The sequence below is a fragment of the Hippoglossus hippoglossus genome, chromosome 3 (genome assembly GCF_009819705.1).
Source record: "Hippoglossus hippoglossus isolate fHipHip1 chromosome 3, fHipHip1.pri, whole genome shotgun sequence".
NCBI lineage: Eukaryota > Metazoa > Chordata > Actinopteri > Pleuronectiformes > Pleuronectidae > Hippoglossus > Hippoglossus hippoglossus.
The window spans coordinates 30,669,389-30,690,193 of record NC_047153.1 but is presented as its reverse complement, the minus strand read 5'-3'; the positions used below and the strand labels follow the sequence as shown (position 1 = coordinate 30,690,193).

The following is a 20,805-nucleotide window of genomic DNA, read 5'->3' as shown; positions in this document are numbered from 1 at the left end:
ATGGTTGGTGAGCTCCTCCTGTGAGACCTCGGTTAATGCACTGGGTGGGACGGGCTTGTCTTGCATCATGGAGTCAGTTACTGTCATGCATAATTGAAGAGCTACATTTACCCTCGGCAAAATCTTCCAGATTTGCGTTTGTCAAGTTGCTCAAATTAATTCCATCCTTCACACACACACACACACACACACACACACACACACACACACACACACACACTCCGCCTCCTGATTTTTTATATTTCATTACACAGACCCTGAGGCTTTTTAATTTGGAAAATATGAATTTCTGCTGTGAAAAAGGCCTACAACATGATTTAGAAACTACATCATGCCATCCAACCTAATATGTAATTTTCTCTTGGACAGCATCAATTACTATGCTGCCAGCACTAAAGCAACATTCAGCTAATCCACAGCTCACACTTTTCATTTCAATCTTGTCTGATTCTGCTGTTGTTGCTCATTATAACAAACTGTGTAAACCAAAGGAAGACGGAAATGATTCTTAATTAAATTGAAAAATAAAAAAATTCCTCTCATCATTTCTCCTTCCTGACCAGCCCCAGTTTACTTTAAGCTGGAAATCAAATATATATTTTTTTTACAGTGGGTGCCATGATATAATACCATTGATTTAAATAGGTATATTTATATTATATATATATAATTATATTTGTTTAGGTCTTCAGGAAACTGCCAGTGCTCGATTCTGAAAATTCTGCTATAAAATGTTGAAAAAATCTTTGTCTCATTCCCCTGTACAACACAGAGGGTTTCCTCAGTATTTTGCAGCATCAGCATGGACAGTACCAATAATATTTTACACTGGCACAGTATAGAACAACACAGCGGAGCAGGTTATTGTGTTCAATGCGCAGCAGTGGCTGCTCATATGTGTTCAGAGAGATGAGTTCGGCGAGGTCTGGCTGGAGGCCACTGCTCTTAAATTGATTGCCTTTGTTTCCTGTGAGCTGAGCTGGGCTACGCCATTACATCATTCTTCTCCCCTCCCCACCCTTCCCCTCATCAGGACAAAGCACAGAGACTGTTATTAGAGTTGGAGTGGCCAGTTCAGTGTGGCACACAGGGCAGTCCAGCTGCTTTAAACCTTAACAGCCCAGTTATTGATTGTGTGTGTGTGTGTGTGTGTGTAAGAGAAACCCTGGAAGAAACTATATTCTGCTCATCCAGTGGTATTCTTATTTCTGACCTTTGTGTATAGCTGACAGTAATCTCAGTCTCAGTCGATCTTGACTTTTTGCACTGTTTCTATAGCATCAGATTAATAATTATAACCAAACAAGCAGGATAAGAACTAACTAAAATTAGATAAAAATCTGATATATCTAATATGCAACATGGAGGCCAGGGCCTTTAATCTATACTGCAGCTAGCCATTAGGTGGCGATCAAGATGTTTTGCTTTTACTGGGAGCTGTCATGTCCTCCACCTTAATTACCAGTCATTGTTCCAACAATGGTCAATGTGTGTGTGTGTGTGAAGCCCCTGAAAGCTCCACACTGATTGGAGTAACAGATCTTCCTGCTCTCCATATGCCAGGTTTAGTCTTTTCTGTCTGTTTATCTATTGTTCTCATTCAACGGGCAGCCAGAGGTTTCTCTCTCTCTCTCTCTCTCTCTCTCTCTCTCTCTGCTGAGACCATATACTTGGCTGATGTGTTCTGCAGAGCTGAGTTGATTTTCTCTCCCTGCACGAGCTGTCTGGCAAGTCCCTGCAGACACAAAACGCAAGATCCCTTACACTCTGTCAAGTCAGCACAGTCACAGCATGGAAACACACACACACACAGGTTCACACTGATGCCAGGACAGTGATGTAGTTAAGGAAAGGTTTTCTCACAGTGCTTTGGCTGGCTTTCTGTTCATGTGTCAGCTGACTCTGCCTTCACTCATTCTCAAAAAAATTAATACAAACCCTGCAGCAAATTAAAATGTATGTTTAGTCAAATGTCAATGGACTTTTACCTTTTAATTCATGAACAACTGAAAAAAAAGAACTGTGATTGTGGCATACCCAAAAGTTTGGGAGACCCTTTACTTATAATTCACTCATTAGTTAAGAAGTGCTTGTTATTAGATTAGCCAGAGTTAATCAATTGTCTGACTTGTGTTAAGAGATGCCTAGAAAGCAGGGAAGGCTTCAAAAATATAATAAGAAATGGCAGTTAGGGAGAACTGTGCAAGTCTGGACAAGAACAACATCTGCCGGGCAGAAAGACAAAGTAAATGCCTCATCTGACTGCAGAGGAGCTGCAGGAAGGTTTATCTGGCACATTAGTGGTGGTGCACTGTTTCACTTTGCAGATGTGGTGCATAAAGAGGGTCTGACAGAGTCATCAGAAGGAACCATTAGCTGGGACCTCATCACAAAAGTAAACGTCTTAAGCATACAAAGAAACATCTGGACAAATCAGAGTCATTTTGGACAGCCTGCTATGAATAACAGCTAAATTTCATTTTGCACAGTATTACTTTGTATTTTTTTGCTTTTCATTAGTGATTTCACACTTGAAATAGGCTTCATATTTAACCCCCAACTTGACCGAAATGCCATTAGACACAAGAAAAGCTCAAAACTGTGCAAATTGTCCTGAAAGTGCTGTGCCTTATATGGAATCTTGGGAGATCATGCTGTTTTGGAAGTTGAAACTGATTTATTTAGCCACAATCACCTCAGACTTTTGCACACACAACAATTACAATAGAACATGCACTGCAAACATGTAATAAGACACACAATATGTAAATAATTAACTTTGGATACAAATTTGGATGTTACGAGGTTTTGTTTGCAAAATACTTCAATTATCTAATCGACACTGACATTAACCAGCATTTAGCAGTATTAGTTTGGTGATATACTGAGGCCCAATAACAAGGACTTCTTGTTAATTAGGATGGAGCTTAAAGAGCCAGGCAATCCTGTAAAGACCTCAGCATACTGAGGTTAGTGGACTTGAGAGGGATGTGCAGCTGTGTGTCATCTGCAAAACAATGAAAAGAAATACAGTGTCTATGGATGATATCACCCAAGGAAAGTGATAAGTGACAAGAAGAATTGGGCCTGGAATGGACCCTTGAGGCACACCACACTTTACGTGGAAGAGGGATGACAGGGAAATATTAATGGAGACACAGAACCTCCTATTAGACTTAAAAGGCAGCAACTGTGGGGCCTCACGGAGACTCGGAGACTCAGACACTCTCAGACACTCAGGACGGGAGACACACAGAACACGGAAGAACACGCACAGGAGAAACACTAGTGCTGAGCTAGTCCCTTTAATTTGAAGTTTGTTTATGTTTGTTCCAGTGTGTGTTTGGACTTAATAAACGGTGCTAAATCCTGAATGGTTTGTCTCTGGCTGCTGTGGTGAGAGCCCCGTGGCATGGTCAACTGCCACATAGACTTATTATGGTGAAAACCAGAAATGCCCATCCAGGGCCTCAGTCTGCTTAAAAGAACACATGATCAAAAGGGGAAAACGCTGCACTTCGGTCATGAAGCAAGTGTCAGAATAAATCAAAATGTAATTTTATGTGATTTCTATGTAATTTTGGCAAATACACTGGTTTCTTCTACAGCTGCAATACGCTGATTTCAAATTTTTTTGTGAATCAATTATCAATCAATCACATTTTATTTGTATAGCCCATATTCACAAATTACAATTTGACTCATATGGCTTTAACATGGTGTGACATCCTCTGCCCTTAACCCTCAACAAGTGTAAGGAAAAACTACAAAAAAATACCTTTAACAGGGTAAGAACATAGAAACCTCAGAGAGAGCCACATGTGAGGGATCCCTCTCCCAGGACGGACAGAAGTGCAATAGATGCCACATGTAACTGAACATTAATTAGAAGAAACAGTTTTTAACATAATGGTGTTTCAATGTTTTGTATGTAAGAAAACTATTTTATGAACCACTTTAAAGATGACAGTTTAGAAATGGAAAGATTTTCATGGATGGAAGGATCAAACCCAGTTTTTGAAGACTGGCTGTACAACAGTGAGCTGCTCATAATAGGAAGCACATCTCATTTCATTTTATAGTGAGGGAGAGAAATGACTCTCTTCATAAATGTCCTATTGTTGCAACGTGTGAGTAAGAACGGTTCAAATGAGGGTCACAAATATACTTGTCGTGCAATTTCTAACTACTGGAAACAATCAGACTGTATGAAATAGGCAGCAGAATTATACATTTAATCTAATTCTACCTAATTAACAATGGCATTGATGAGAAACTGTATTAGGTGATCTGGGGTGAACTGTGGTGAACTGTGGCGAGCATCTGTTCTGCTTGATGATGATTAACTAAGCATGTAACTGAAAAAAGGAGCATCACAGCTTCCACAGCTGACATCACAAGGGGGGGGGGACTGGCTCTGCAACAGCAGTTGATGTGATACACCTGGGCGAGGCCAGCTGATGTTCATTTATTTGCTGCTGTACATGCATTCACTTTCAGGGCCAGTTGTCCTCATGGGGAAACAAAACACAGTCCTGTTGAGGCAAAAAATAATTCTTAAGGTCAAGTGTTCAGAACAAATACCAAACCAGTCAACTGGTGATGACTTGTCCCATTGGGGCCAGAAGCTGTCTCCCCTAAAAGGGTGGTAGTGGGTAGTGGCCTGGGTAAATCTAAAGGGAATTCATGTAAGGCTGCTTCCGAAATAACTCACTAATCACTATATATTGCACTGTAAAGTGGATTTGCCATTTTGTAGTGCTGTCCGAATTCTAAGTAAATTTTTCTATACCCTATTTTGTTTCCCACAATGCATCATTAAATGTAGTGTACAACTGATGGTCACTAACCGAGCAACATATACCATCATACATTGCACTAGTGGCAGAGAGACGAGAGGAGAGAGGGCAGCATGAACAGCCCGACCTGTCATACTAATGTAAATATGAGCAGAGCAACACAAACGGCGTCAAACAAGTTTGTTTTCTACATTCAAAGATGGTCATTCAACAAGTGTAAAATTTTAAATTTTAATTTACTGCCGGACTTTCCACCAGCCAACATTTCTGTTGTTATACGTCTTTACCCTGCGACAATGACGTAATTACCGGCGCTGAGAAAATCCTCAGAGTAATGTCCTAAGATGTTTTTTTTCTTATGCCTATGAGCTCACTATATAGTCCTCTACATCAGGGGTCTTCAACGTCTTTCAGGCCAAGGACCCCCAAACTGATGGAGAGATGGAGCAGGGACCCCCTACTATATACATTGTATAAAATTGTGTTTTATATTAAACTGGGACTAGTGCCATGTATAAACATAGCTACCCTGTTATTGTGCATTCAATACTAAGCTATTCAAATAATACACAGGTTCATATATTCATGTTTTTATTTTAAACATGTGCAAGGTACAGTGTGGCCGTGCAACTGCCATTCATAAACATACATCTTGCATACAACACTGAGCTATTCAAATAATTCACAGATTCCTGTTTTTATTTTAAACATACATGTAGAAGGGACAGTGAATCCTCAAGCCATCTGTGGATGGAACACATACTCCAGCATTAGTGAGATGTCTGACCCTGATGAGTAGCACACAACTTATCTAACCTTGGACGGATGGAGGTCATCACGCAGAGGGTCGTATCAGCCTCAGGCTGCAGTCTTGACCTGGATTTGTTTTTCAGGTAGGTGAGTGAGGAAAATACACTTTCGCAAAGATATGTTGTTGCAAAGGGATGACTGAAAGATAACATCTTCTGCCTCCATTTACCTGTTTGCTACAATATGTTGGATTCATGTTAATGTGTATTTAAAGACATTTAAATTTGTGGAAAAAATTGTCTAATCAACCAAAAATTTCGCGACCGCTCTACAGTACCTCCGCGGACCCCCTAGGGGTCGCGGACCCCTGTTGAAGACCTCTGCTCTACATAGAAGTCCCTATTATGAAAACTGGGGTTAGTGTGTGCATGCGTATGTGCGTGTGTGTGCATGTGTGTGCATGTGTGAGTCTGTGTGTGTGTGTGTGTGTGTGTGTGTGTGTGTGTGTGTGTGTGTGTGTGTGTGTGTGCACTTCAGCAGTGCAGCTCTGCAGACTATAGATCCAAATGCTGCTCAATGTGGGAGGACGGCCTCTGTTCCACTGGCTTCAGTCTGCAGGAAATGAAACTGGAGACACAGCAGAGAGACTGAAGGGGTCTAAAAGTTGGTCTAATAGACAGTAATGAGAAAAGCAGACAGCCACGCTGTGCACCACCACTTTTGTTTTCTATGCATCTATGTTTTAATAGATTTGGTTTGGGGTGGTGGACTTCTTCCATGGGAGAAATGATCAGCTCGTTGCACAGCCATGTGGTTTGCAAGTCAAACTTATCTCTTATCCTGATCTTTTGTTACCCCCCCTCCTCATCTCTTCCATATGTAGGCTATCTAAGTCCCCAACAAGTCTGGAGAAACTTATCTAAATTGAAATTCCCATTTTGCGCATTTTGGAACAATTAAACCCATGTTTATTCATGTATGTGCATTGAGTTAAATATCTGCATGAAACATAAATAACATTTCAGCTGATTGTTATTCAATCCACTCCACACACCGCTAATGTAATCCAACCTTTTGAAACTTTAAACATGATAAACCATTAAGAGCTGAACAGTGTACTGAGTGAATGAACTGTTGGGAGTTTCTTGGGTGACCTTACAGGCAGTAAGACATCAGTGTGTTTGAATAGAAGTAAAACAATCTGAAGCTGTAGGCTTTGAACAGCTGAAAAACAAGAATTACTTTTTTACTTAACTTATTGTGATAATTGTGTTGATTATGTAACTGCTGACTCCATATGTTCTGTTTGATCATTGTAGCAGGAATGAAATGGGAAACAATTACGGCAACTTTGCAAAAGAAAGTTGTGAGACTATGCTGCTCACATATCCTTAGTGTAAGCCAACAGGATAGGACTGATAGAGGAGGACTCACTAATGACAAGGAATCATTCTGAAGTAGCTCCCACAAACACAAGCATATCTTGCAGTTAAATAAAGTGTGTTTAGTGCTTGTCTTACTTATGTGATAAAACTATTTAAATATTTTGAATGTGTATAACATGATGTGGTGTAACAGTAGAGAAGCATCATAAAGAATTAAATGAGTCACATGAATCACAGCAGGATCTAACATCTATCAACCCTATGCTATTTGTCAAAGCTGCTACAGCATTCTACATAGCAGCAAAACTCCTGAGAGGAATGAACTGAGCAAGGGTGTGGATATGGATGATGAACTCAACCTTTTATTTGTGTTGTGTCCTTTTTCAAAAGTGACATTGTCTCTTTGTATATTCAGTTATTCAAACATTTAATTTGCTCCCGGCCGTGCAATCAAAATGGTTTTAGTTTTTGCTGAAACTCCAGGTTGCATCAAATAGGTTCTAAAAATCTATGAAACCTGCACATACCCTTTCAGTTTGTGGAAGTGTGTGTGTGTGTGTGTGTGTGTGTGTGTGTGTGTAGCTTTCTAGACTTCATTCTCGGTGGAACACACATGCTCTCACTCACACACACACGCACACACACACATTGTATATTCTCTCACAAAAACCCCTGTCAGGGTTGAACCAGTACTGACTGTGCCAAACTCTGCTAGGCCAGCCCGCCCACACTCTCTGAAGACCCCAGCCTGCCGGCGAACTGGAGTCTTTCCAAACAGCCTGAGAATGGATCAGTTTTCACTAAAACCTCCTGACACTGTGTTTCTGCTCCATGTAACACGGGGCTGTTCTTGATTCACCTGGAAATCCAGGAGAAAGTGTTTCACGGTGTGTCCTGGTCCCAAACAAAACAACGAGGAGAAATGAGAAAAACACAACCTCGGCAGTGGTAACAGTTTCCATTATGTGTTGCACACATTGTGAGCTACCACAGAAGTAGCAGGCACTAAACCATGGGAATAAAAAAGTAAGATATAAAATAATAGGAGGATTGGGTTGGGAAAAAACAAACAAATATATATATAAATTGAATTAAAATCAATTAAAAGAAGTTGTAAGCAAGACCTAAACAATAGGAGGATTGGGTTAATGTAGTTTAGGAGCACACCTGACATGATATGGTAGAATGTTCCAGCGGCTTAGAGCATAAAAGCTAAAGGCACTTTCATCACTTTTTGTTGAGACCCAGGGAACAACCAGATGAGAGGCTCCAGATGATCGAAGTGGTTCATAGCTAACAAGCATGTCAGTAAGATATTGAGGTGCCAGAGCATGTAGGGCCTTAAAAACGACCATTAAAATTGTTTAATCAATTCTAAAATTCAGTGGAAGCCAGGGTAACGACTTCAGCACAGGTGTTATATGGTCATATATCCTTTTTCTTCTTAAAACTCTAGCAGCTGCATTCTGTTGTCACTGCAGCTTATCCAGATACTTTTTACAGGTTCCAGTGAGAAGCGCAATATTCCTTAGATGATAAAATCCAATTTTAACTATGCTGTTGATGTGACTCTGCAAAGTGAGGTAGCTGTAAAATAATTAAAAGACATCCAGATGCCTATATCTTTGTTGCATTCTGACAGTGTGTCAATAGGGCTCAGATCATTCAGGGATATGGAAATACATAATTGTGTGTCATAAGCATAGTTGTGGTAACTCATGTTGTGTTTCTCAATAATTTGGCTAAGAGGCAACAAGTATTAATTAAACAATAATGGACCTAAAACAGAGTCTTGGGGTACACCACATGAGATTTAAAAAATGTATGGAGCTAAAATTCCTTAGACAAAGACAAATGCTAAAATCATGTCTTTACAGGTCCAGTGTGTACGATTTAGGTGCAATGGACCTATTGGCAGAAATTTAATATAAAATAATCCTACTGAAGTTTTCACAAGTGGGTGATCATCTACGTTGTACTAATTGTAGTTGTATTTACCCTAGCATGAGCCCTTTATATTCAGATACTTTATATTTATATCTGAGCAGGTCCTCTCTATGGAGGCCACCATATTTTTCACAGGAGCCCAAACTGGACAAACTAAACATCTTTTGAGTTTTTATGACAACTGAAGGTTACCATAGGTTCTCTTTCATGTTTGGAAGGGGAGGCTGAGGTGAGGGGTGTTCAGCTGCAACATGACACTTCACCACTAGATGTCACTAAATTCTACACACTGAACCTTTAAATATGCACAGTTAATGGTGACGCTGGTGTAGGTAAAAACAAATTACAGAGAGAGAGGCATGTTGCCTGTGATGATAATGCCTTTTTTTAAACTGCTGTGGAATCAGGTATTTTAAGTCACACATTCTCATGACACAACCTGAGAAATCCTTTAGGCATTTTGTTTAGTGCTGCTTGATTGTGCTGTTTAAGTGTGAATTGGTATTATAAGTCTTTAATGAATGGGAACCACTGGATGCATTCAAATTCATTTCAGTGCTCATTATATTGCCAACACCCAGCTTCTTCTTCATACAAGTCAAAGAATGAGTTTGATATAGTGAAAAAAACACTTGTTTGAGAGTGAGTGAGGTGAATGAGAAGTAGATTTGAACCACATGTCTGTGTGTTTAGTACAGACACACAGCAGTAAGGTAAATTACTGTGTGCTACTGTTGTTTACCAAGAATTGGATCTGCTTCTACTGAAACCATACATTTTTGTTAAGCTCTTTTTTCTCTCTTGATAAATTGTAGTGTGTGAGGTACTGTATAAACACGTATACAGCTTCTCCTGTCTTTCTCTCTTTCCTCTCTCCCCCTCTTTCTATTCTCTCCCTCATTTCTCTTAATCCAACCGAGGTAGATTCCCCACCCTGAGTCTGGTCTGTTAGAGATTACTGTTTAAAGTTTTTTCCTTTTGTCTCCAAGTGTTTATTTGCAAACTGTTGTGTTTCTCTCTATTATAATGAAAGGGTTCTATCTTTTTCTCTAAAGAGTCTTTGGAGAAAACATATTTAATGATCTGGCATTATACATGAAAACAACTAAATGGAACTGTATTTTACACTGATCCGTCTCCTCATCTCACTCTCTCTTGCACTGAAAGCAAACAACAGTATATTTCTCTAAATGTCAAACTATATCATTCAGTGTAATTTATGTCTCAGCCTAAAACCAGCAGTAACCTCTCATGCAGCTAAGTAAAGCACGATGGTTTCACATACGTTCTCTGCGCCCCAGTAATGCTGGTCAGTAACATCATGTGTTTCCAGTTATAGCATTTCCTCCCACTGTGAATCACAAGCTCCTCCATCCACTGTGTGCATCATTAAACTTACAGACTTTGCTCTTTCATTTGCTGCACCACTGCAGCAGTTTGACGGCCTTTTCAAAAATGCCAAATTTGATTTGACTGGGAGTAAAGTGTCAGCATGAGAGTCCAGCGTGTGTCGAGAGTCCCTGCAGCGAGGATGTGTGATGGGTTTACACCAGGCTTAGTGCTCCTGTCAAAACACTGTGGAGATCTCTGCAAACACCACACAACTACTCAAACGTTCACTCTGCTTAACGGTGTTATTAGCAGCTCTATGACTGTAATGACATTAGGCCTCAGGAACCTGAGCTTCCGTATGAGTATCATCACATTGTCCAGTGTTTGCATTGTTCACAATTCCTACTTGGTGTGCATGTACACGACAAGAATGAACACAACAGCAGTGCATGTGTTTGCAAGTCTTATTAATGTTCAGTGTGCTGCATGCACACAGCTCAAGATACACAAGCTGATCATGTCAACACATTAAAGCACAGTTTGTTTGACTATCAGTGTCGCTGATGCATATAATCAAATCTGGGCTGATGTTTGTCAGTGTAACAGGCTGGATGGTTGTGACACACATTTTGAAAACAGCCCCTGCGGTCGATTGTCCACCAAAATATGTAGCTGTAGAGATACACACCCATATGTACACAAGCACAAATACACATGCACACACACACACACACACACACACACACACACACACACACACACACACACACATACACACAGGTACACACATGCAGACTCAAATGGGGGGTAAAACTTGGTGTTGCAGACATTTTTCTTTTGTTGTGCTGCAAAACATGAGCTTCATGAGACAAACTGAGAGGTGAGTGTTAACAAAGACAGAATCACAACTGAGAACATAGTGATTGCCCTAATCTATTTAGTGTTTATTATTATTTAAATCGATCATTTCTGCCTCATTATCGATTATCATTCAAACTCAACATAATTCTTTAACATTTGGAACATTTGTCTTTTAATGTCTGGAACTTTGTAATGTTGTACAGGTGGTGCAGGACTGACTGAATCTTTTGTTAGCCTATAGTAATATCTTTTTTCGAAACTATGTTGAGCATCTTCTGGTGACTTCTTGCTGGATTAACATAACTTCCATACGTTCAGACAACATTTTACAAAGGTAGGTTGAGCAGAAGCTCAATATTCTGTTTCAAGGTTTGTGTTGTGAAAGTGGGATCAGTCTGCAGACCCGTTCTATCGTGGCTTTCACACTCCAACAACATCCGTTACACTTAATTTAGCATTTTAAGAGCTCCAGGCGGTGTAGTGCATGGAACACACTCACTTCACAACACTTCCATCTCCTGTCACATGTGTTGGTGCAGAGCTCAGGAAGGTGGTTGTGTGACTGTCATTTAGCCAACATGAAGCGTTGTCGAGTCAAATAAATAAGTTGTGCTGACCCTGGTTAATGAGTTGATTTTGTATTTGTTTTTGCTCGGGTGCTCTGTTCATCTCTTACAGAGCCTGATGCCTTCAGCTTGCTTGCTGGGGTTCTGGTAGGCCTTGTTCAGTATTTGTCTCCTCAAATCACTTAATCCCTCCCCAAGCTCTGTCCACCCACACAACTACATTCATGCAAGTGTTGGCCTCCTTCTCAAGTGAAAAGAATGTGTTACTGAAATGACCGTTGTGTAAGTATTATCTGTTTTAGCATGCAACGTGGAAGCAGTATTTGCATTTTAAAGAGCCAGAAATTATCCAGAGTACCCTTGAGCTTCCAATTCATTTGCTCTGAAACCATATTCATATCTCAAGTGCTCAAAAAACTGTCATTTGTATTATTGCATTTGATACGTTTTCACATTTTATGTGCACATGCTCACTGTCTGTCAGTAAGAAATCCTGTCAGTGTGTGCACTGAATGGATTCACAATTCTCCAGTGAGGTTACAAAACCATTTACGAAACCATCTGTTCATTAGGTTTGATGACATTATATTGGAAAATGTGTTTGTTGTTTTCATTCTCCAATGTTTTGTTTGTATTATTTATTGTTTCTTTATTTTTGTATGTGTTTTATGTTTAATTTAAGTAGTCACACTAGTAGTTTAGCACACTAACCTGGTATTATTTGTGCAGGTGTGTTTGGTGCTGAATATCAAGCAGGGAAGATAAATGCACCCGGATGTAAGATAAGCATCCTTAGGTCCAGTCTGGCTTCCTGTTGGATTCTTCTGAGAAGCCTCCTGGACAGATTTCTTTCTTCTGTGTTCACCTTGCAAATATACAAAAGCATATTTGCCAGCATTAACCAATATATTTGCCAAACTTTTGCAGGTTACAGTGGTGATGCCGTCTGGTTGGTCTGGTAGATATCTGCATTTATACCTGCATTAACATGTACCAAGTGGAAATAATTAAAATATGCTTGCTTTTAATTTAGTATCTTCTAAGCATTTCTTCTACCACATTTAAATTCAATATAACTATCACTCCCATGAACGTGGCCTCGGTGACTGGGTGATGCTAACTATGCACTCGTCTGCCAACTCTGCTGTACACTGCTTTGCCCTGATGTACGAAATATTGTGTTAAGTCCTTATTTTTCCAAATCTAGTCTACAATGAAGGTGGCAAGGACAATGTTAGCACAAAACATGAAGGTTGCAAGTTGAAATATAGACAGTGAAGAATACATTTAAAGAAGTAACTGCCAGATGTGTAAGGCCGTTTTCAGACATGAATTCCAGAGAATGTCCACACTATTGGGTCCAGACTTCAGTTTGCCTTTCACAAATGAACAACGCAGCAGGAGATTCTCCACTCACATGCACATAAACCTCTGAAGCGTTCAGGTGAGGGGTGGAGCGTCAGGCAGAGGCAGGGTGTGATGTATATATTCTGCTGTGAGATCACATGTTTTTGTTAACAGTACCTCAACTCTGGTGTCCACTCTTATCACCAAAAGCTCCCTTGACATCTCCGCCTGTGTCTTCTACATGTGTGGCACCTCCTTTCCACCTGAGATATTGGTTTTCCTTTTGTTAGTTTTTTTTCAATTTCACGTCTGTCGCATAAGAAACATCGAACCCCCACTCGCTTTCACTGAACACGCCAGAGTATCTCTGGCAGGAGAATTTCCGCAGGCTCTCTCTAGGACATTAGCATTTTTACATACAGCCCCTCCAGAGAATGTCAGGAGATTGATTATCCAGAGTTCAGTGCATGTCTGAAAGCAGCTTTAGTGAACCAATCCAACCTTTAACATTTTCTGATCTAATCAGCAGTCTGTGTCCTCTAAACCATTACAAATCAATTAAACGGGATTTATGATGCGACGATGCTATGGCTGGGAATTTGTTTGATTTAAGCGCAAAAATTATAGACACAGTCAGTAAAGAATCTTGGTTTGGTTTAAAATTACATATTTGTGAATGGTAGAGGACCTTCATCAGCAAGATCACAACAGTAATTTAAATTTGAAGAACTATTGTCAGCCGATGGGAAACAAACAGCATTCTCCCATTTAAAGTCAAGTCAATCAAATCTACCGGCACACACATACCCAGTGTACGCCAGTGGTCATGTAGAATGTGTTTTAAGGTATTAAGATTAAGATAAGATTAAGATAGTATGGACAGTATTATTTTCCAGACACAGAGCTAAAACATTGTCTGGGCAAAGCTCATTTTCATTTTAAAATCAAAACCTATTAGCAAGAACGTATTACACTGGTCTCCAGATGGAAACACTGTGCTCTGAGCTGACAGACGTAGGCCAATACACCAGGCTGTTAATGGTGTTCAGGGGCTGCTGGGAGTAACTGCCTCCAGCCTCAGGGGAAGCAATGGAGCTCTGATTCCACGAGGCTGCTGTGGAGCTGGGCAGGCACTCATACTGGGAGTGTGTGCGTGGGTGGTTGAGTAGGTGGTAGGTGAATCGAGAGAGTAGGCGGGAGGTTGGGGTAGCAGTGCTTTGAGCACTGCTTGTGTGTGCACAAATATGGCTCACAGTTATCACTGCGGTATTCAGTAAAGGGGAAGTTGGAATACTGCTCATCTCATGCTAAGAATTTCAAGAGTGAATAATAGAAACCAAGATTAAACGCCCCCCCTAAAAAAAAAAAATATTTTCTCCATGTCCTCCTCTCATCTGCTCCGCAGGACTGATATCAGATTAATTCCTGATGAACTGACTCCACAGAGGATAACTTTGAAAATACATCCTTTTCCTTTTTACCTCATATCTTTTCCCCCAAAATCTTCCACCACAAATACCCAAGCTGTTAAAACACTGTGGATACACTTAGAAAAACTTGAAGGGGGGGGCTCCTCTCTATATGATCCCTTATTTTGAATATCATTGGGCAGCTGTTGTCATTTAGTCCATTAACACTTCCAGACTACGTTGTGACTATAAAATAGTAATTTATCAAGTAATATCTCAATACAGCAGCCAAGGAGTTGTCATTAGTTTTGGTTTGGTACACTTATTTGACAGCAGAAACAGTTAGTGCTTCATTGGTAGTGTGTGTTTAAGGCAGGTGAACAAAAGGTGGTGACAGAGAAGAGCTTAAAGGGATAGTTCACAGAAAAAGGAAAATTCACTCATTATCTACTCACCACTATTCCGATGGAGGGTTTGGTGAAGTGTTTGAGTCCACAAAAAACTTCTGGACTTTCAGGAGTAAACAGTGTTGCAGCCAAAGTGACATAATACAACAACAGAAAAAAACACAACATGCCTCTATACTGCTCGTGTGGTGTCATCCAAGTGTCCGCACGTTCTGACATTCATATTCGACTCGAAACGAGGTCATTAACACTGTGTTTTAAGCCTAAAAGCCTAAACTTTGTTTAGCTTTGTAAAGGCTCAGCCACAACAGAAAGAGGCACTGTGAAATGAATGCTCACAAAATATTGGGTAGCTATATATGAAGGAGTTCTTCAGGCTGTTAATTGGCTGATAAAAAACAGTAAGGTAGCAATAAGTAGGCCTAATCATTATAGATCTCCAAACTGGCTCTAGATTAAACAGTTCATTACAGACCAACAGGTTATTGTCGACCAACAGTCAGCAAAATTAGCCTTAATGCAGCAAGTGATACTCAAACAGAAATGGTTATATAAAAGTGGATGGTGCAACTCAATTTTGCCTTTTAGATGTGGATCCAGTCCCTCAAATTCCAACACTGTCAGTTGAGGTTCTGTGCTGAGAACCTTCTTCTGTGTGTGAAAAGCAGAATACGACTCCGTCGCCAATTTAAATCCCATTCTGTCAGTTATTACCATGGATTCATAGCTTGACTATGTCAAAAATACAAGGATCGGTTTACAGCCACTATTACAGGTAACAGCCTCATAACACTGTGTCTGAGTCTGTCCAGCTGCAATGATACAATTGTGCGCCTGAGCCAGCCACAGCTGAGGGAACGCTTCACAACATAAAACATTTCTATGTCATAATACAGATGAGCTGTTTTCTATGTATCATGGAGAATACAAAATGTATTGTGAGCAGACACCAAATATTGTTCACATTCCCACGGTGACCTTTTGGAGGCGCTGTATACATCAGTATTCTGTGTGATGTGAGTGTTGTTGAACCTCCTGTAATGTACTCTGTTATAAAGACAAAGACAAACCACAAGAAGAAGAGGTGTATTGATCATCATTTTGTCTGGGAGGTGTCTGACACGCAGTAGCTAACTTTGCTGCCGTCATTCACTCACACAGTTGGTGAATTGTTCGGTAATGTTCCTCGCGGCTTCACTCAGACTTTACAGCACATTTATGGAGAGAGCCGTTCAGAGAGAGACAACACTGAAAAGTGTTGATTTGTTGTTTCACAGGCTGCAGCATTGGTGGATTGAACTGATTTTACTATTGAGGCCTGGATTAATAACCATGAGTGACGATGGCCTCTGCTTCTCACACTGAATCAATTTCTTCATTCAACATTATTAAAAAGTCTGCTGCCTGTTTGACATCCCCCAGTGCGAAGGCATTTATGTTAAGTTGGACCTTTCATTCAATTGTTGGACAAGATGGTACTTAACATGATTGAAAATTGAAAATATATATAGAGAGAGAGAGATTGGTGGTCAGATTATTACTGTGGTTGTCCAAGTTTTTTGAAACATTCTTTTCACACACTGTTTCATTGACATTGGCACTTTCAATGTGTTTCCTAGTTTGTTCAACTGATTTAATTTGTTTGTGCATAAAATGTAAAAGATTACATTTGATCTTTCTTTCTCTCTCTCGCTGTCATACCATTCACAGCATGTTTAAAGTGATAATACAAGGTCTGACCCTGTAGAAATGCTATCATCACGCTTATGAAACCAATATTTAAATTTTTCATCAGATGTTATTTCGTTATGTTACATTATTATAAAATACAAACTCATCATATGATAAATTCTTGATTTGTTATAACAGGAAATTCGTGTTTGGATGAACCATGGGATAGGGCTCATTTACATGGATCTGATATTCAGCTTTTATGGAGCACGGTGGATGATATTGTGATAAGAAGGTTTCATGTTATAATTTGATAGGTTTGTATGTTGTAATGATGTGAAAATATTGTTTCATATCTGCAGCAAGCTCCCTGATCAGGTTGGATTTGTCAGGTCAGGTGTGAATGGTATGCCATTTTAGTGATACTGATCTGTTTTTCTTTTCTGGTGTGGCAGCTATTAACTTCGGTGGGATATGAAGTCTACCCACCCAACTGAACACCATTTTTTGAAAATATCCAGATTATAGTTTATGATTGTGATTTTCAGGTTTTTTCCCACTCCTTTGGATTGATGGCAACTCTGTACATTTAAATATTCTGCTAAGTTAAAAAAGCCAACAGCCTTTTCTCCCACGGATAAAAATGCTGCTAAAGAGTCTGAAACAACTTTACATTCCTGGCTATTTCCCCCCAGGTCTCTACGTCACAATGTGACACGGCATGTGACTGGAGAAGTCGGCTCCAACTGGTACAGCACAACCTGTGCTTACAGCTCTGTTTACAGATGGCAGGAAGCGTCTAGGTAAAGGGCGTGGCATTTCTGACACATAAGGGGTTGACCAATAACAAAAGATGGCCAGCTGACCAATCAGAGAAGACTGGGCTCAGGTTTATGTTACCTTACAGCAGAGCCCCTTCTTAATGGCCTAAATATTGGAACTTGATTGTACATATGGGTTATGACACACACACACACTTGTCTCTCTATAGTTGGGAGTACATTGACACAATGAATTCCCTAGCCTAACCCTAACCCCCTAACCCAAACCTTAACCATCACAACTAAATGCCTAACCATAACCCTAAACCTAACTAACTTAAACCTAAACCAATAATTAAGCCTCAGACAAGCCTTTGAAATTGTGAGGACCAGCGAAAATGTCGTTACAATGATGGTAATGAACCAAAATTGGCCCTCATAACTATAGATAGACATGCACACACACACACACAGACACACACACACACACACACACACAGTATTTCTCTTCTCATCCTGACAGCATCATGCAGTCGCCCAACAGTGGTTCAGAGTAGCAATGCCTCAGTCACTGACAGTGCCCTATAAACAGTGTCAGAGTGGCCTTACACACACATGCAGACAGATGAACACATGCACTCATGCACAGACTATGGGGGGTGAAAAAGGTCAGGGAAGACAAGAAGCACACACACAGTGATTTTACTTAATGTCCCAAATGTGTGTATGTACGTACATCTGTATGTGATTAGTAACTCAGCCAAACAAGTGCACGTACTTGTGCACGTGTCACTCCTAAAACACAGGCGGGTGTTCACCATGGTGTTCACATTCTTTGACTGGATGTGTGCATGCACATGTGTGGGCGTACATGGGACTCAACGGTCAGACAGAACCAAGGAAATTACCTGTTTATTTAAACATCAACCACATTAACAGTATGAACCATTATTGTTGTTTTCTGTTTACATTTTCTATTTCCATCAGCTAGTTATTTTAATGCTTTGGTGAAAATACTCACAAAAGTATACAAGAGTTTCTATCATCCTAACCAATGTCACCTCATACAGTTCATATACATAAAAGTTTAAACAGGGTTTGCACTGCCATGTATTGGAAGGATAAAATGGTGAAACACTAATTTTGCTGAACAAAAACTTGTAAACAGAGTGAGAACATTATCGCTAAAGACTGAACGTCTCCATAAAAAAAATCTGAATATCAAGTAATAACCAAGTGTCTTACGTCTGCAGAGGTCTGTGGGATTATACCACAGCCTGGTGTGGTTTTCAGGCCATTTAATGAAAACACACTGAACAAAGGCACTGCCTTTGGATGCTGCAGGGATTTAAACAACTGAAGAACAAGCCTTACATACAATGTTAACACACTGTAAACTGGGTTTTTTTATAAGAAAATGACTACTTCTCACTTGATTTATAATGTCAGTAAACATTTTCATATGGAGTCAGTCTCAACTGGTACTCTTCTTCAAGACATCTTTGTCCGGATCCACACCAGCATTTAATGTGTAATCCTGTCGACAAACCTCCTTGGAGGAGGTTATTGGCCTACTGTTTTCACTCTCAATAAAATTGATACCCATATAAAACACATGTTTAAGTTAATCGAAAAATCCTTCAAATTAAATACAGAATCTGGCAAAACCTCCATCAATGTGATCTTGTATGATTTCAATTTTGTGCACGTTGCTGCTGTTAAAATACAGACCAGATATTTGTCAGATGTTTTATCCAACAACAGATGCACTAAAGTGATGTATTCAATAATATACTCTGCATATTACAATCCATTTAGTAACTTTGTGTACAAAGGTCATTACAAAAGGGACAATATGGCAACCCACGGTATTTAAATGTGGAAATGAAATTTGACCCAGTAACAAGTAAATAAACGATTCTCCTCGAACAGCACTCTGATATTACATATAATGAAGTGTATGAACACTAATATTTAAGCTACTCTTTACTCTAAATCTTCTCAGCTACATCTGACATGGGGACAGAGGGTGTCAAAGACCATGAAGTGGTAGAATGAGCTGTAATAAGACAATGGGAATAGGGAAACAATGTGACAAGCAACAAGTGTCAAACTTTAATTTTTTTAAATAAATATCATATTTGTGGCTACAAAAATACAATAAGACTCAATATCACAGCAAACAAACTCACACATTTTACTGTTGTTGAAGATGAGCTTTTTTGGACTCCACTAAACAGTTTAAAAATACATTTTCCCAATGGGGTGAAATTAAGTCCATCATGCAGAAACAGATAAGGAGTGAGGTGATGTACTATTTAATCTTTAGTATTTAGTATTATGTGGCCATAATACTGTTCACAAACAGGAAAGCCTTGTCAGTGTTCATTGAACGAACACCATATTAGTGCACTGCAGTAAATGTCAACATGCGTGATCTAGAATTTCTTTTAAATTTGATGCAGCCTCCTTCCATGTGAATTTATCCTTACTTCTTCTCAATCAACTTCACTTAAATGAAGTGTCCTTTATGGTGTAGTGAGCTGTGTTATCATGGGTACATTGCACTAAACCCACAAATTTAGCTGAAAGTGGATTAAAACATAAATCTTCCTTTTAAACATTTTAAAAACTTTTCTCTGAAAATATATCTCATTTGAGAATATAGGACAAGATGTTGAATATCCTTTGTATGTTTGAATGATTTCTGCGCAATTAAGGTTACCAACTACCAGTAGATGTTAGCAGGTGTTAGTGGCCACCAGCAAGGAAATAACTGTGCACCTTAGCACCTTAAGTGTTTTGACCTTGTAATCAACGATACAGGCCGAACTTGAGGGTACGCTGAGGCTAAAGGTAAATCTGACTGGCTAGTGGCTTGTATAGCAGCACTATGAAAACCATGTGGTCACTCAGTAGATCAGACATCATTACCTCTATGCCTTTTTAAACTAAATACTTTCCCATTTTAGAACATAGGACAAGATAGAGATATGTAATGTAGTTCTGCTGAACTAATTAATGCCTACCGCCAGTTGATGTAATCGGATGTTAGTGACCACCAGCGGAAGTCAGGAACATGTCTTCAGTTGTGTACCTTAGAATCATCAGGTGTTTCAGCCTTTTAATCACAAGACACCCTCTTCTAAGGCAGGCCCACCACAGGTTGATCAGACCTGGGTGCATGTCCCTAGCATCTTGGGGCCCAGTTGGGATATTTCCTCCTGATCCAGAGCTGCAGCGTTCTGCAGTGTGTGATGTTTCCTTTATGATCTGGTGCAGGACTTGTCCATGGATCCCCAGATCTTTGAGCAACCTGATGGTGGATGTTGCAAGGAAACCCCTGCAACCAACCTCCACAGGGCAAACTATTGCTTTCGAGCCTCGTTGCTCTGGCTCAAATGCCATGTCTGCCTTTTCCTCTCATTCGCTTCATCAACTTTATCCTCCCAGGGTACTGACAATTCTACAAAATGGATGACGCACAGGGTGTTGGACCAGAGTATCAGGTCAGGTCTTAGGGTGGTAGTGACAATATGTGATCAATAAATCAATCAATCAAATGTTATT

General features: G+C 39.9%; 1 protein-coding gene across 1 annotated transcript in view; it reads left to right on the top strand.

Moving 5' to 3' along the window:
* The window catches only part of efl1 (elongation factor like GTPase 1), a 105,916-nt gene extending 86,393 nt beyond the window's left edge, over positions 1-19,523 (top strand). The window contains exons 24-25 of the transcript XR_004613015.1: positions 1,831-1,834; positions 19,512-19,523. The gene's annotated coding sequence lies outside the window, so the exon portion shown is untranslated. The remainder of the gene's footprint in view (positions 1-1,830; positions 1,835-19,511) is intronic.
* Positions 19,524-20,805: the final 1,282 nt, after the last annotated feature.